The sequence below is a fragment of the Xiphophorus hellerii genome, chromosome 4 (genome assembly GCF_003331165.1).
Source record: "Xiphophorus hellerii strain 12219 chromosome 4, Xiphophorus_hellerii-4.1, whole genome shotgun sequence".
NCBI lineage: Eukaryota > Metazoa > Chordata > Actinopteri > Cyprinodontiformes > Poeciliidae > Xiphophorus > Xiphophorus hellerii.
Window position 1 is genome coordinate 32,850,379 of NC_045675.1, and position 15,926 is coordinate 32,866,304.

General features: G+C 37.9%; 1 protein-coding gene across 5 annotated transcripts in view; it reads right to left on the reverse strand.

The window, feature by feature from the left end:
• The window catches only part of znf536 (zinc finger protein 536), a 231,968-nt gene that overhangs the window by 188,454 nt on the left and 27,588 nt on the right, over positions 1-15,926 (reverse strand). For all 5 annotated transcript variants that reach the window (XM_032560398.1, XM_032560399.1, XM_032560400.1 and 2 more), the window contains one exon: positions 15,520-15,598. The gene's annotated coding sequence lies outside the window, so the exon portion shown is untranslated. The remainder of the gene's footprint in view (positions 1-15,519; positions 15,599-15,926) is intronic.

Consider the following 15,926-nt stretch of genomic DNA (forward strand, 5'->3'; position numbering starts at 1 on the left):
AACACCCCCGCCCCGCAACAATATGTAGAGCTACGATGCTAAGGTCCGTGGCAGGTGGATACACTAAGCTTCTTCTCCTACTCCCTGGGTGAGGTGTGAGGAGCAAAACAATGACAGACAAAGGTCACCAAGCCCACAACTCCTCACCCGCTGAGGGGCTGACCTGCCAAACACACCCATGAGGCCCGGGGCAAAAAAAGCAAGATTAAAAGAAAAAATGCTTTTCAGTAAGCGGTTAAAGTAAGAACTAAAGAATCAGAAAGAGAACAAAAATATATAGAAACAGAAAAGGAAACTATCCAAGTTTTACTACATTTGATTGAAACCTGTATAAAATTAATATTAAGAGGGATTTTTTTTTCTCTTACAAAAGCAAAAAGATTTCCATGGAGAATTAGAAGATTCAACCAACAGAAACAATTTTAAAAAATTGTGTTAAAGCTTCAAAATCAGTGACGAATTCAATCAATCAAATAAATAAATTCAAATACACATATTTTGAAACTTTGCTTCAAATTAGGTGACATTAGATGATTCAAAGTTCCATCTTTAAAAACATACATAATAAGGGCTTAATATTATATATAATTGTCATGCTGGCATTCACACTTTATACCTACTGTATATGCATTACTTTGAATTGTTTTAAGTCTGGATATTTTATATGCAGAAAAATGGCAAACCTGGATATCTGGAATATAAATAAGAAGATGTTTATTGTTTTGGGGGTAAAATGTCATTTAGATGAAGTGAATCAAATGATGAATGGAAAATAAAAACAGTCATTAGACGTAGTGCTACAGTCATGGTGTGTTTTGGTTGCACTCATTTGCGTCCAGCTGGATTCTAGTGTTTAATGTGTTTTCAAAATCCACTCTCATTACTTTCAAACTCGTTACTTTCCTCCGACAACTTTCTCCAAAATTACACATTTTATTGAAGAGTTATTCAATTAACTTTCCTATTTTCAATAAATTAATTATTCCACTAATTTTAGTGAATTATCAGTAAGTAAAAAAAAAAACTCTTAAAATTTAAGATGGGCAGGAAGAGAATAAATTATATATCCTGACAACCACTCTATAGATCGCACTCCTGTATAAAAAAAAAAAATCAACTGCAAGCAATATCATCGACTTTACATAATATGATCAGTTAGATATAGAGCTCCTTATATTGAATCCCCTAGTAAAAATATTTCACATCATTATGCAGATCATTCCATACTTTACCTCAGGTAGAGCATCAAACATCTCACTTAATGTAGTTCCTCCAGTCCTCTGTCATCACATCACTGATCTTAATGCAAAACAAAACGTTATAATGCTTCTACTGTAATAAGCTTTTTCACCATGGTTTTGGGGTTTTTAACCAGACAACACTCTTAATGTTATGTTAATGTAATTTGTCTGGTTTTCACTAGGCACCTTTTCCTGGAAAGTGTGAGGGAAGACAGTGCTTCATACAGCAGGTCAGGACCTTGGCAGGTGGAGTAATAAAGCCCTGACATAAGGCTGTGACCAGGGAGGCACACCATGACCCATGGCGACCCAAGGCACCTCCCAACTGCACCTAATTCTCTCCCTCACTGTGCCTTTCTTTCCCACTGTTGGCATACCCAGACACCTACAAGCATGGCAGACTTCCTCCATGTTCAGAGCGGTGTAAGGGCACAGCGAAAGGTCAAGGTTCTTGGAAGCTATACAAGAACGAACAACAGTGAGCTGTTGTCCACAATTCCTTGGATTTTTTTTCTTCTTTTTTTTGCAATAAAGCTCTATCGTAGAGAAGCAAATACTTCTCGTCTTGAAGTGATTTCCACTGAGGAGGCTTTTTTTCCACGAGTGGGCCCTCGCATGGTGACAGCAACCATTAGTAACAGTCTAAAATTATTTGTTCTTCTCTTACAACATTTGCTTACATGACGTAATTATAGTAGAAATGCTAATGCACTGAAGAATATGCAGCGTCAGTGACAGCCATACACACCCGTGGGTTTATGACAGGGTGATGCTGGTTTGTAAAAACCTTCAAGATGTCACTGATTCAGCCAAAGTCACAGTGTTGAACACAGAGTTAGTCAGACAGCTCTGATCTGTTGCACAAAGTGTAGCAGAACTTTGGAACCAGCAACTTGACTAATGGGAGTTCTTAAGAGAGGTCAATCAAAATAACTAAGATATTTCACCTTAACTCTCCTAAAATATATTTAAATCATTTGTTGTACTATCAGGTACAATTAATTAATCATTTGCAGCACTTTGAACAACTTGGGGTTTTAAAGTGACTCTTATGGGAGATCTTTTTAAACCTCATTTCTTTGTTTGGGTCATTGTGGTGCCTAGATATTCCTTATTCTAAAAATAAATATGCCAAAGCAACAAAAAGCACCATATTATCTGTTTGAAGGAGGTTACACAGAGCTACAGGACTCTTCATATGATGTGTTTTTGACAAACAAGTTTAATATGACAATAATTACACAGGATATGTTTTTTTTCAGTACGCTACAGTAAATTCCTACCAAACTTTATTGAATAAGCAGCAACTAGTTAGGAAGAGTAGATGGAGACCTTCTAAAAAAATCTAACCCCAGTGGTTTAGGAAAGGTGACCACTACGGGAAATACAAAATTTGTTCCCAGGTCCAGAAATTCAGATTTCCTAAACGCACTGGAATCCGGCTGGACTGCCGGGCCAAACTCATCGGATCATGGGCAGCCCTGTTGGCTCACATCCCGCAGTCAGTGTGGTTCCATCAGCCGGCTTGTAAACAGACACTTAAAACAACAGAGAGAAGCAAAAAAACAAAAAAAAAAGAAGAGAGAAAAAAAGCGACTCGCCCAAGTTGTCTTGTACTGCAAGACACATAAAAGGCAGCAGCATTTTGGGCTGAGGAAACACGTGGAGACAAAGCATCAACACACCACTGGTGTCATCCACTTCAGACTGACAGCAGCCAGCGTTGCCTATCAGTGCATCCGTATCTTACTGAACCGACAGCTCAAACGAAGCAGTCTGGGGGTGAGACGAGACTGACACTGCAACAGAGGCTTTCCGTTCCCGCTGCTTTTCATAGCCTGAGTATTGCCCTCGGGATCCCACCGCACTTAAGAATCATGTCAAAGCTTTTAACAGCGCGTGACGTCTCCCTCAGCCACCGCTGTCATGTTCCCTCTGCTACTCACTTACACCCCCAGCGTACCCTCCTTCTCTTCCCCAAGCCTCTCTTGACTTGAACAAGAGACTTTCTCCCTGAACTTTTTAAGTTGTCATTTTTTTAAGCACACATATCAAAGCTGAGAGTAAAGCGGGAGTTTGGAGGGAGACAGATGTTTCTCTTATGCCTTTTTTTCCACTTTAGTGCTATAAAACTGTGGAAAAGGCAAAGAGAGAACGGGACGAAGAACAGAGCAGGAAAACATTGGCAGAGATCTTTGTGCACTCCACATCCTTTCTCCACTTTCAACGACTAGCAGTACATCATTTGTATTGATGCAATATTAAATTTCAATATTGCATGTCAAAAGGTACAAAATGATAGATCATAGCCCAGCTAAATGAATTATTAAAGGCCTAAGTTGGCTATGCTATCGGCTTCTCTTACAATCAGCTGTGTCAGAGGAGTGCAGTTGGTGATACTGGCAGCATTTCAAAGCTTTGTCATTTTTCTTTCTAGTCGCATTCCGGCTTTCTTAATCTAGATTTCTGTCATTTATTAATGTTCCCAAAGAGCTAAAACCCACAGATCTTCCCATCCTCATAATCAAAGGCTCAACTCACATCTTCTAATTTCTCTAAAAAAAATGTTTTAAATAATGAATAAAGTCATAATTAAATATTCAATACTGAACATAAGATAAGACCAAGAAAATATTTTGTCTTTGTTAGATATGTTAAGAGCGCAGACAATGAGGACACCGCAGCCATTACTGTGGCAGTGACTCACTCTGTGTGAGATGATTTATGTGGGTTTATCTCCAGATTCTGTTTGATGGAGTGACTCCTTGACACCCCAGTGCCTGCAATAATGCTGTTTTTTTTTACCTGACCTATTGGTCAATTTTAATTCATGACAGCTTCCATGGTTTGTCAAGTTGCAGATGATGGGAAAAAGAACGTAGTGGAAAAGAAACAAGGAAAGGTCAGAGAGTATCTTAGCTGTTACAATGGGCAACCTCTTCAGATGAAACTGTTGAAAATTAGACACTGGACAAAAAAACCCTTACATTTCCTCACATCTAGATTTGTGGCTTTTTGTTGGACATCTTCCTGAAATTATCTCCAGTATTTCTCAATGCTGCCGAACTGGTGCTACTTTAAGGAGTCAGAAGAGAGGAAGTCCGCCCTGAAGGCGTTATCTTAAGATGCTTTACAACCTGCTGAGTTGACAAAAGGATTTCCAAGTGATATGAAGGAAATGTTATTCCTCAAGACTGCCACCCTTTTATTTTAGGTTCAATAAGAGCTAATAAATGCCTCGTGTAATATAAATCCATGAATTATTACATTCTATTCATCAAAACTCCCACAGACGTTGTTCATACATTACTGTACAAAACAAATGCTGATATAAGATCCACTGGTTGTTTATGGCGCAGGTTATTTTAAAATATAAGTACACATTTTTTAAATATATAATACATTACACTATAACTTAAACACATCAATGGTACGATATAGTAAATAATAATAACAATGGTATGAGGGTGCTCTCATAGTTGATGATTGGCTTATAGATCACAGAGCACTCCGTTCTAACAGGCCAGACTGCCTTTGCCTTATGTGTTCGTTTGAGAAGTATCCGGCTGCAGGTGTACTTCTTGGGTCCCAACCACTCTTAATCCTTCAGAAATTCTTTGCTTTATACCTTAACCTCTACATCTAATCAGACTAACTAAGTTTTAGTTTAGAAATCTGAACTAAAATTCAGGTTTCTAAAACCTCTATACAACGACTTGTACAGGTCGTTGTATAGACCTAATGTCTATACATAAAGAAACAAACAAATGTTACAGATTGTGGTGCCTAGTCTTAGTGTGGTGTTAAATGTCTGCAACTATATATTACTTCTTCATTCCCATCCTCATCTGTTGTGATGTTGGCGCATCTCGATTATCTTGTTTGATGGTCATTTTCCACTGGCACCTGCCAGCGCCTGGACCTGGTTTCACTATGCAGAGTTTGGGTAGTTTTCCATCACAACTGAGTAACAGCATTAGTGAGTGGTCATCATATAGTTGGGTGGTCCCATTTTCCAAAAACTAGTACAATCTGACTATGGAGGCAATGGAAGCTGTGCTGAAACCTCTGTTCAGTTTGTGGCTTTTACTCACTGTTGTTAGTTTTTACAAATGGGGGATCAGATTATTAGATTGATTATCAATGATCAATTATCAATTCAATATTCCTCTACTATATAAAAAAACAGTTTCACAATTTCTGTTTCCATTAAGTCTGTTCACGTGATAAGTCATTAAGCAACATGCTGCTCCAAAATCATCCAACTACTTTCTGTCATCTTCTTCTTTGTGGTTGCGTCAATGGCAACATCCAGTCGATGTGACTTGTGAGATGCAAAAAAAAGTTGATAAATTTGTTTTTAAAATGTCAAATTGTGCAATTATGCGGTCCAGGAAACACAAATGCCAGGCAGTCGCATTTGTGACGCAACCAGTGACTCCTCCGTCTAGCCAATCAGGAACTGATGGTCAAACATGATGCTGTCAGCTAATATCCACACACTTGTTTCCCCAGCAAAGTAGGTTGTAAAAAAGAGGTAGATTTATGACAATTACATCCTTTAAGGGGGAAAACAAAAATGTCATTTCTATCCTCCTACCAGTATAGCCAATACTGAGACACATTAACAAAGAAAATATATAAAATTTTATCCAAATATAAAGATGTTCGTCTGCTTCAATGAGCTTGGATGATGCAAACATTCTAAAAACTTTATAGAACAACAACCATAAAAAGTCAACATTAATGTACATTACTTGTTTTAGGCTGATAATTCAAAGGATCTTATGTTCAAAGTTTCTCATAAAGCAGGTGAACAGTGTGTTTTTATACTGCACTGTTTGATATTACGTTGTTGTAATCTTTTAAAACATCTTTGAGTAGTTAAAAAAGCACTAAAAATAATTTTTATTTTTATTATAGTTATTAGAAACTAGATTTACTGGAAAAAAAAACATACAGATCACTGAACCAAGAGAACCTTCCAGGATAATTATGTTGGGTAAAAAACAGAAAAAAAGATTACATCACCTGTGGCCCGAAAAAGCTAAGGCGGACCTTAAAACTCATAATTATAAAAAACAAATTATAATCCTAAAAAGAAAAGCAGTCTAATATGGCGTTTTGTGACCACAATCATTACTAACAATAGCTGATCTCTAAAAATTGTAAAAATATTTCTGACTTTAGAATTTTGAATCCTGACTTTAGAACTTTTGAATCCTGAACATTCAGCTTGTAACAGCTAGGCTTGTAGATAAAACAGTTGAGAAGGGCCTCGTTACAGTAGAGCCTGATCTCTGTACAACTGTTAGATTTCCACTGCTAGTGTGATGTCCTAAATCCCTCACCCCCGAGAGGTTTTAATTGCAGGGTCCAGATTGCCAGGGCTGGTCAGGGCCTAGCGACCCCCATGAGAAGTCACAGTCTCCATTTAGCTTCCAGATCCTGTGCAAACCAACACAGGGCCCCCGTGTTATCGTGCGAGCACTGGCTGGCAAAAATTCAATTTTCATCCCCCTTTTGTATGCAAGCCTGCTGTCTTGCCCTAACGATGTTCTGCCGTCAGAATCCCCCCCCCACACACACACACCCAAAGCACACATACACACATACGCACCCACACACACCCACACTCATCCACCCGTTCTCTTGCCTTCTCCCTTCAACAACAGAACACAGTGGAGTCGTTAGGACCCTCTCTTCATTACTTCAAAAAACCAATCATTAGACACCAGAGTATATACGTAATTAGAAAATCACTTCCTTTGCAATCCCGGCTAAGTAGTTTACATACTGTAATTACAGGGACAAAATCAATTTTTAATCATTTCACTGATTGGGCTCATCAGCTCAGTAGGAACATTGTATCCTGCTTGTTGTGCGAAACAACATCTGGGCTAAAACAATTACCCTTTTGTGTTCTAGAGCGTTTCTGAAAATGCCTTGCTACCTCTTCCCCCCACACCGTGGACTCCCTATTCTAACTCTATTCATTTTAGAACATCTTTTCCCTTTTGTCTTTGTCTTCCAATCCCTTCTTCCCCTGCTTGGCTCCCCCCCCACCCTCTTCCTTACCTCGTCTCAGTCTGTCTCTTGCACTCCCTGCCCTTGACTTGGACATGGAGGATCACATTTAAAGCTTTATAAATCAATACGCTATAATAAGCTGCTCTTGACAGAGCAAGCAAGAAAGGAGGGGTAAAAAAAAAACAGCAAAAAAAAAACATATTGCTTTTTTAACGCCTCTTCTGTTTTTGATTGTCATGGCCTTGCTGTTCTCATTGACATTTTCTTCACAGTGTTGTCTTCAGCATAAGTTGAGCAGAAATATTGCTGTGTTATGCTATATGTAAACTGAATGTGTGGTTTGGGGCCAGTTCTAGCGCAAATGTGAAAAAGGGCTAACTGTCTTAATTTTTTATAAATAAAGCGGTCCAAGTTGAAAGTATTTCTTTTGTGCTAACATGTTTCACCCTCCAATGGTTTCTAAAATGCTTTACATTCTTGTCTGAGAGCGGGGCCCAATCGATCCACATTAGTCTGAACTCCCTCTCTCTCACTTTGAAAACTCCGGAAATCAGATTTCTGATGGAGTGTGTGTGTGTATGTGTGTGGGGTGGGGGTGGGGGTGGGGAATCAGTTAATGCATTGATCATTATATGCAAATCACATTTGCTTTTATTTTTTTGCCAATCAATAGTATTAATTAACGGCTTCGTTTTAACAGCATCCCGCAATCCCTTTGGACGCCGCTGTCGACTTCAGAAATCACCTTTACCCCAACAACCCCTTCCCCACCCCCAAACCCCCTGTATCCCACTCCATCCCCCCATAAGTCCCTCAGTAGCCATGGAAATGAACGGTACATGGCAAGGGCCATAAATCAGGAAATTCAATTTGACCATGAGCTCCAGTAGTAACAGTAAAATATGAGTGCTAACACAGCACACAAGTAGATCATTCCTTACTGGTCATTAAATTGCTTATTTTACGACAAAAAAAAAAGTTTCACAACTTAATTTATGGAACATGTCATGAGGCGTAATATTCAGCTGGCAAAAACGTTCAGATTTCTTCTTTTGCCCAAGTGAAGCCTGTCAAAGATAAAAATTAGTAACTGAGAACTCTGCAATGAAAATAAACAGTTTACCTGAGAGTTGACATGTTAGAACTGCAACCCTCACCTTTTTTCCTTTTTTTTTATACAAGATCAAACTCAGATCAGACTAAAAATCTGTTGAATCTTTTCACAGATTTTTTGTTGGATTGAGGTGTGGGATTTGATTGGGCCATTCTAACACACGGGGATACATTGCCTTAAAATGTTCCATTGTTGCTCCGTCTATAAATTTAGGATCAATGTTCTGCTGGAAGACGAATCTTTTGGAGGATTACTTTCAGCTTTAACTATCTTTCTATCAGTCAGGGACTACAAGTGAAAACTAGTACTTAGGACTACAATGCATCTCTCCTCTTGTGGTAATGTTTAATGTGCATTATCCCTGTTATGCATTTAAAAAATTGTAAAAGAAAAAAACTTTGATAAGGTTTGCTGTCCTCACTAGGCCTGTCACAATAAAATTTTTGCCTAATGATTATTGTCATTTTGAGACCATTAACGGCATATTAATGCAAGTACATCCCCTCAAAGATAAAAAAAAACTCATTTCAAAAGAACATTTAAGATTGGAACTGGAAATATTTAAATATCCAAATTCAATAAACAAAACAACTTAGATAACAATTTTTAAAATGGATTATGAAGTCTCTTGTAACTACAATTACATTTCAAGAAATATTAATCATTTAGCATAGACAGGATAAACAGGCAAAAGTGCCAGTTAGGACTTTTGTGAAAGAAAGTGTCATTTTTCCTTTCAGTTTACATTTATGCACTGATTCTTGCGGGTTCATCACATAAAATCCTAATAGCATACATAAACAGTTTGTGGCTGCAACATGAGAAATTGCAAAAAAGCTCAATAGAAAACAATAAATGCAACAATACATTTGAAAAGAGTCGAATCCTTCTGGAAACCCACTTCGGTGAATATGATAACTTTCATTATTTTTGAACAATCCTTGAACTTTAAAGTTGTGTAACAGTTACCCTTACATTTATTTTTCTTTTAAAGTTGAATATTTTAGGTGGATGACATTTTTTAAGAGAAAGGAATGTGTTAATGTATAAACGTAGCCATCAGACACCTGACTGCCCTGTGTGTTTATGTTTGTGCACACATGAGAGCGCTGGTGGGGTGGGGAGTGTGGGGGTTGTTAACCAGCCTGGCCTAGCTGCTCCTGCCAGGATGCTGGTGTGTGGGATTAATAATAAACGCTTTTTGAAATTAATTATTATGCCTAAAATGCTCTTTTGTGATTTGCTTTGAAGAGCATGTGTGTGCGGATGTATGTGTGTGTAAAAAGGGGCTGACGAGGGGGTGGGGCGGTCGAGGGGTGGCTCGCTTGCTCATTTGGAGAGCTTTTCCAATTATACAATTAGTCTGGAATGTAGGCCAGCAGTTCCTTGTGGTCCCCGACCCCGCATCGTAAGTGCCCTCGCTTAACTTTTTTTTTTTTTTATCCACTTGTTTGCCTGCAGAAAACGTGTTAACGGTGTTTTGAAAAGTAAAAGTTTTTGGAGGCGAAGAACGTTCCACATGCGGGGAGAGGAGACGGCGATGGCTGATGGCGGAGTGCGTCATGGTAGACGCTGCCAAGCGACGGCCTCAGCCGTGAATGGGGTTACGTGTGAAAACCGATGGCCATGCACTGATACAGTACACAAAGCCATCGGGTTGGGGGCCTCTCTGGTCAAATACTGTTTGTTGTGTTGTTTCGCCCAGCAAATCCAAAGACTTCTCCGGACCACCACCACTTTGTGAAGATGGCCGTGTTAGCTGGTCTGGAAGCGAACACAAACACAGCACAATGCTAACTACTGTTGCCTCCCTTTCATTTCCTCTACAATGAAGTGATATGATAAATGGATTTATGATGAAGAACAAATTGTTTTATAATTTGGCCCCTTTGTGAATGTCCCCTCGCTCTTGCCTGCCTGCTACCAAGTGTGCTGTACTGGGTTTAATATGAAGCAACAACAACAGCCAAGTGCCATCTGTTGGCATGCGGATTTTCTGTAATCTCTCTTTACTGATTACAACAATGAATACACAAACCTCTTAAATAATTATCCCGCAATGTAACAAAAAAAAAGGCTAAATAATTATAATCATTAACTCCCACCAAGTCTGCCACTCCTCCAGCAAATGAAGGCTGTCAGAGAGGGAGGAAGAGATAAAAAGAGAAACTGAGCGAGAACGGGAGGGTTTTCTTATGCCAAACATGTCTTAATATACCGACGGCTTAAAGAGAACACAGAAGTGACAAATTTAACCCAAAGAACTAATTAAAACAGACCTATCTCCATCATAATAACCATACATTTAGTTTTACTTTGTAATTTAGTTTATACAGAAATTTGAAATAGCAATAATTTGATTCAGTTTATTTTCAGTTTTAACTCTTGACTGATGCTATTTTCATTTGATTTCAAAATACGTTCAAAGTTGGTCAATTCAAAGCTGGATATTTATAGAATTTTTTTTTGTTTCCCTTAAAAAACATTTTCCTAATGTGAGAAGATTTATATACACAAACATATTGTTTTAAATGGATTGATCTTTCCAACTTTTGTAAGAGAAATATAAATATCAATTACTATTAAATAAGACTACAGATATTGTAGTACAGGAATAAACTGATCATGTTTTAGGTCACTTAAGATTCCCAAAATATTTCTATTTGCTAAATTCTAAAATAGAGGGAAAAAAAGTATTTGTCTGAAAGATGTAGATTTTAGAAATAAACCAAGATTAATAGTCTTTTAAAAATTTCAAGAAAGTCCAGATGATGTTGTCATGCATTTTGGAATCTTCTGGTGTTGATCTTGATCTAACTGGTGTAGTTTAGGACAACACCTCACACACACCGCTTCCTTGTGTGACACCATGGAAAAATCAACGAGCTCAAAAAATCAGGTAAGATATTTTTGAAGAGAATTGTAGACCTCAACAAGTCCAGCTCATTGTTGAGTGAAGCTTCTGGAAATGTCCAGGTATCAAATTGTTCAGGAAGGAGACGGGTTCTGTGTCCAAGAGATGAATGTCTGTACCACTTAACCATGAAGGGGCGGGTCATTGGGTGAGAGGTCGCTGGTCCCAGGAAGAAACCATTTATCCAAATTAATAGAAAAAAAAGTCAGATTGCAAGTTCATCATTCTTGGTAAAATGGCTCTTTGTCTATAAGGACTATTAACATTATACAAAAAAGGGGAAAAGTTTGCAAGCCTGAGATCATAATCCCAATGTAAGTATAGAAAAGAAAGAACCATGTTGCACTTCACAGAACTGATGCACTTCACAAAGTAGATGGCAGCATAAGAAACATTATGTGAAATTATTGAAGCAACATTTAAGACATCAGCCAGGAAGAACCATGGGGTCTTCCAATGACCAAATGTAGACCACAGAATAACCCAAAAGATGGCTTAGAGAACAATTACAATGTTTTGGAATAGTCATTACAGTCCATCGAGAATTGGTGGGCAGAGCCAAAAAGGTGTGTGTTAAAGTAGCCTATAAACCAGATGGAGGACCTGGGTCAAAATTCCAGCCAACTGTCCAACTCATGCAATTTCAACAATATAAGAGAATGTATGTTAACATCTCAAAGAAAGTCAACATACATTAACATTAACATAATATTAACATAATTATTGCTAATTATTCTTAACATTTAGTGAAGATAAATTATTTTAGTAATTATAACTGACTGGAACTACAAAAGCTTAGTCAAATCCATTGTTACATATGGGGAGAAATTGGTTCTGTGTGTACATATGGAGCATATGTAAATATCTGGTTTGAAGTGTAGCCCAACTTTTTTTAGTCAAAGACACCTGAGACCACTTCTGATCTGGGCAACAAACCCATAACTGACAGAATCTGGATGAGGGAGCATTACCAAATGGAAAAACTGAAAACTGTCCTGTGGCTAATTTGAATGTTTCACATTTTAATGTAGAGTAAAAGAATAATAAGATCAGAAAAAAATTCTCAAAATATCTAATTTATTTGAAAATGCAGTAACTATATTAAGGATGCAGAAAAAAAGTATTTTTTAAAAAGGCAGCCCGTCTTTTAATGAGTCTTCAAGGACTGGAGTGCCTGTTTACGCACCTCCCTCTATATAAGTCCTCCAAGAGTGTGAGCGCCTGCAAGTTTGTGTGTCAGTGCTTTGTGTGAGAAATGGTGTGAGAATACGTCAAGGGTAGCATGTGTTAGCTCTGCTTCCAATATGAGATAAATCTGTGGCACATACCTCCAATATGACACAAGCCAAAACGCCATGACTCACCCATGCTATATTTGATTAATAAAACTACAGCAGGCAGAACTAACTCCTATGCAACCAACAAGTGCCAAGGCACACTTTAGATAAAGACATGTAGTAATATTTCTGCATATTTTAATCTTTAATGAGTGGATAAGAATATGAATTTCAGATATCTGTGTGGGACAGGAGTTTTTCACCTTAGTAACGCATCTGTGATGCAAACTTAATGTCATAATGGCTGTTATAGAGGTCATTTAAAATTTATAAAATAACATAAATTACATTTTACAGAAAACAAATAACCATGTCTTTTGAAAAGAACCGTTAGTTTTATCAGATGTGAAAGCCAGCCTAACACCTAGCTCCTTTCCCTCAGACACCTAAACTCTATTTACAGAGATTCATTTAAAAACTAAAAAAAAAAAAAAAACACCAAAGTGAGAAGATGACTGATTAATAACATAATTGGAGAGAGGAAGAAAGGATATCAAAAATGCAAACAAGAATAAAGTCCTAAAGAGTGTAAGAAAAGAAAGTGAGTGCAATTTCTATAGTGTGTGAATGACAGCAATGACGAGGATGAGGATGATGATGATGATTGCCTGCTGATTACAAACAACCAGGTTGGATGAAGCTATTTAACTTCACAAAGCGGAGACGTCCCCTGACTTGTCATCCAACCTGCCATCACGGACACACACGTGCGGATCTGGAAGTATCCATCACGGTGAGGGATGGGGTGGACGCGCTCCTCCACCTCCACCAATAATGCTTTGCACCTGTTTGCCGTGTCACCTCTGCACGCTAATTGTCTCATGGAGGCACAACGCGTGGGAATGACAGAGATGTGGCTTTCTGACAGATCATGTGGGCGCATGTGGTTTTAGCGTGTGCTAAGGGGGAGCGGTGCCTCACGTGTTATCGGTTGTGCAGACTTGTCCGATGTGTTAATGTGTGTATTCCAACATTGTGGGGATGAGGAGGCTTATGTTGGTGTTCATTAATCTGATCTGTGAATGATGTCACACCAACTTAACCACATTCCACACAAAATTTGGAAAACCAGTTGAATTCACTTGCTGTTGTGTTCAGTGACCTGCGACTATTCCAAATTAGCCTAGGTCGCTTAATGGAAGACCTGCTTGAAAATAGGAATTTCATTTATATCTCAAGAACTAAAGACTTCTCCAGAGAATACACCAGAGGTCTAAAAATCAGAATTCATGTTACTGAGTGAGAGTAAATTAATATGGCATGCATCAGTTCATGAAAAAAACCCAATAACATTTCTGCCTAAATGCACTTTGTGATGTGAATGTCCCTTTGAAAGCCTGTAGTTACAATCCAAAACACCTACCAATCCACAGTACAAGATCAGAATATTTCACCAAAATGTACCAATAAATGTGAAGCATAGAAGTTTCAAAGAGGGATTAGTCAACAAAAGCCCAGACAAACTTTCCATCCGAGCTATTTTGGCACAATTTGAATTTTCAAACAAGTTTGTTTTCTTTGTTTTTTTGGTTTGCGTTATCCTTTTATCCTACCATACAAAATCATTCTATTTAGTGACAATTTGTTTTTGCAATAAAATGCAAAAACAAAAAGTTCCCAAGAGACAAAATACTGCAAAGTAAAAATACACCTGGGTGCATTCAGGGCTATGGATGTTGACATCTTTCAGGAGCCCATTGGCTAATTTGGCTGACATGTCAATCAAAGCATCAGAGTCAATAGAATCCAGGGGTGTTAGCAAAAAACACATAGCTAGCATTTTTTTCACCAAACATATTGAAATGCACTTGTTGTAAAATGAGGGAATGTAGTGTTGCTGGTTTCTATGCAGTTTGTGTGATACAGCCATGTTTGTGTCTTTAGACTCGATTGTGTTTCTCTTCATTTAGCTGTTTAGTGTTGGAATTGGATCTTGTTGTGGTAGAGAATGGTATTTGTCATTTAGGTTAACCTTTACCCATTATATGAATATGCAGTAAGCATATAATACATGCACACTGCATAGCCACGTGTAAATATTGCATGTAGATAATGGTAGATTGAATATCCACTATATTATACAGCATATAATTGGTTGATTTAATTGGTGGATGTGTTACTGGGTACAGGTTAATTTATTTCTATGCATTAATTAATTGTTACACAGTACAATGCATGCTTTATTGGCATTCCAATCAATAAAGGTAAAAATAAAGAAAGACATTCTGCTGCTCTTATGTGAGGCAGCCATTTTGGATTTTGAAGTCAGGGTTAGTAAAAAAAAAAATAATAGTAATTTTTAAAAAACATATTATGTTACTATTTGGAATCCTGGTCGCTAAAAAAGTTTCATTTGTTTCATTTCAAACTGCTACTTAGAAATGTTGGCTTCAGAACATAAAACAAGTTATGAATCAGTTTTAACTCAGTTTATGTAAAGTTCCCAAGAGAAATCATAATCACTTGGAATATTGAACCAGACTTTGGCGCTGTAGGGCTATTTCTGATCACACTGGGAAAAAGATCACATTTACAGTCACAGTTTTATTTGAGAATAAATGCTTAGACAAACACCACGCACAAATTAGCTTCTATTTTGCTTTCACAAAAGTTGACACATCAAAATATTATTCTGGTTGTGAAAGTTTAGGTGGAGTGTGTGTAACTTTTACACACTCCAAAGTGACAGGCCAACACAGTGATAGGAAACTCCAGGAATTCATAATTACTAGTGTAAGTGAGAAGTATGGCATTGGTTATGAAGCCCATAGTTAATTTTCCCAGATAAAGTTTGGAATAAAAAACATAAGTGCACGGGTCTGTGAGTGTGACAGACACCTTTAATATCCTCCCGTTCCCCTTGATCAATGGGTGTGATCGTACCTGCACGGCTGCCTCTCCAGCGGATGCCGGATGTCAGGAAGAACGCAGACAGTTTCACAGAAGGTGGGACGACAAGAGCCTGTAAACAAAGCACACATACCAGGAAATTCAGCGTCACCTGCATTTGAAGCTTGACAAGTTTGCAACACTGACGACAGAAGAAAAATACCCATTAAAAATTGTATTCTGAGTCCCCTCCCCCTCAAACCCGCCTCGCAGCTCAACTCGTTAGTCAAACTTATTGTGAAATCATTTCAACTTTTACAGTCATTCTGCACATGTATCAAACATAAATGCTTGTGTAAACCAGTGGTGGAGCTTTTTTTTCAATAATTTCAAATTTTATGATCTATAATTTGGCCATTTTTATCTCTGAAAAAGAGAAAAGCGTAATAAATATGTGTAAG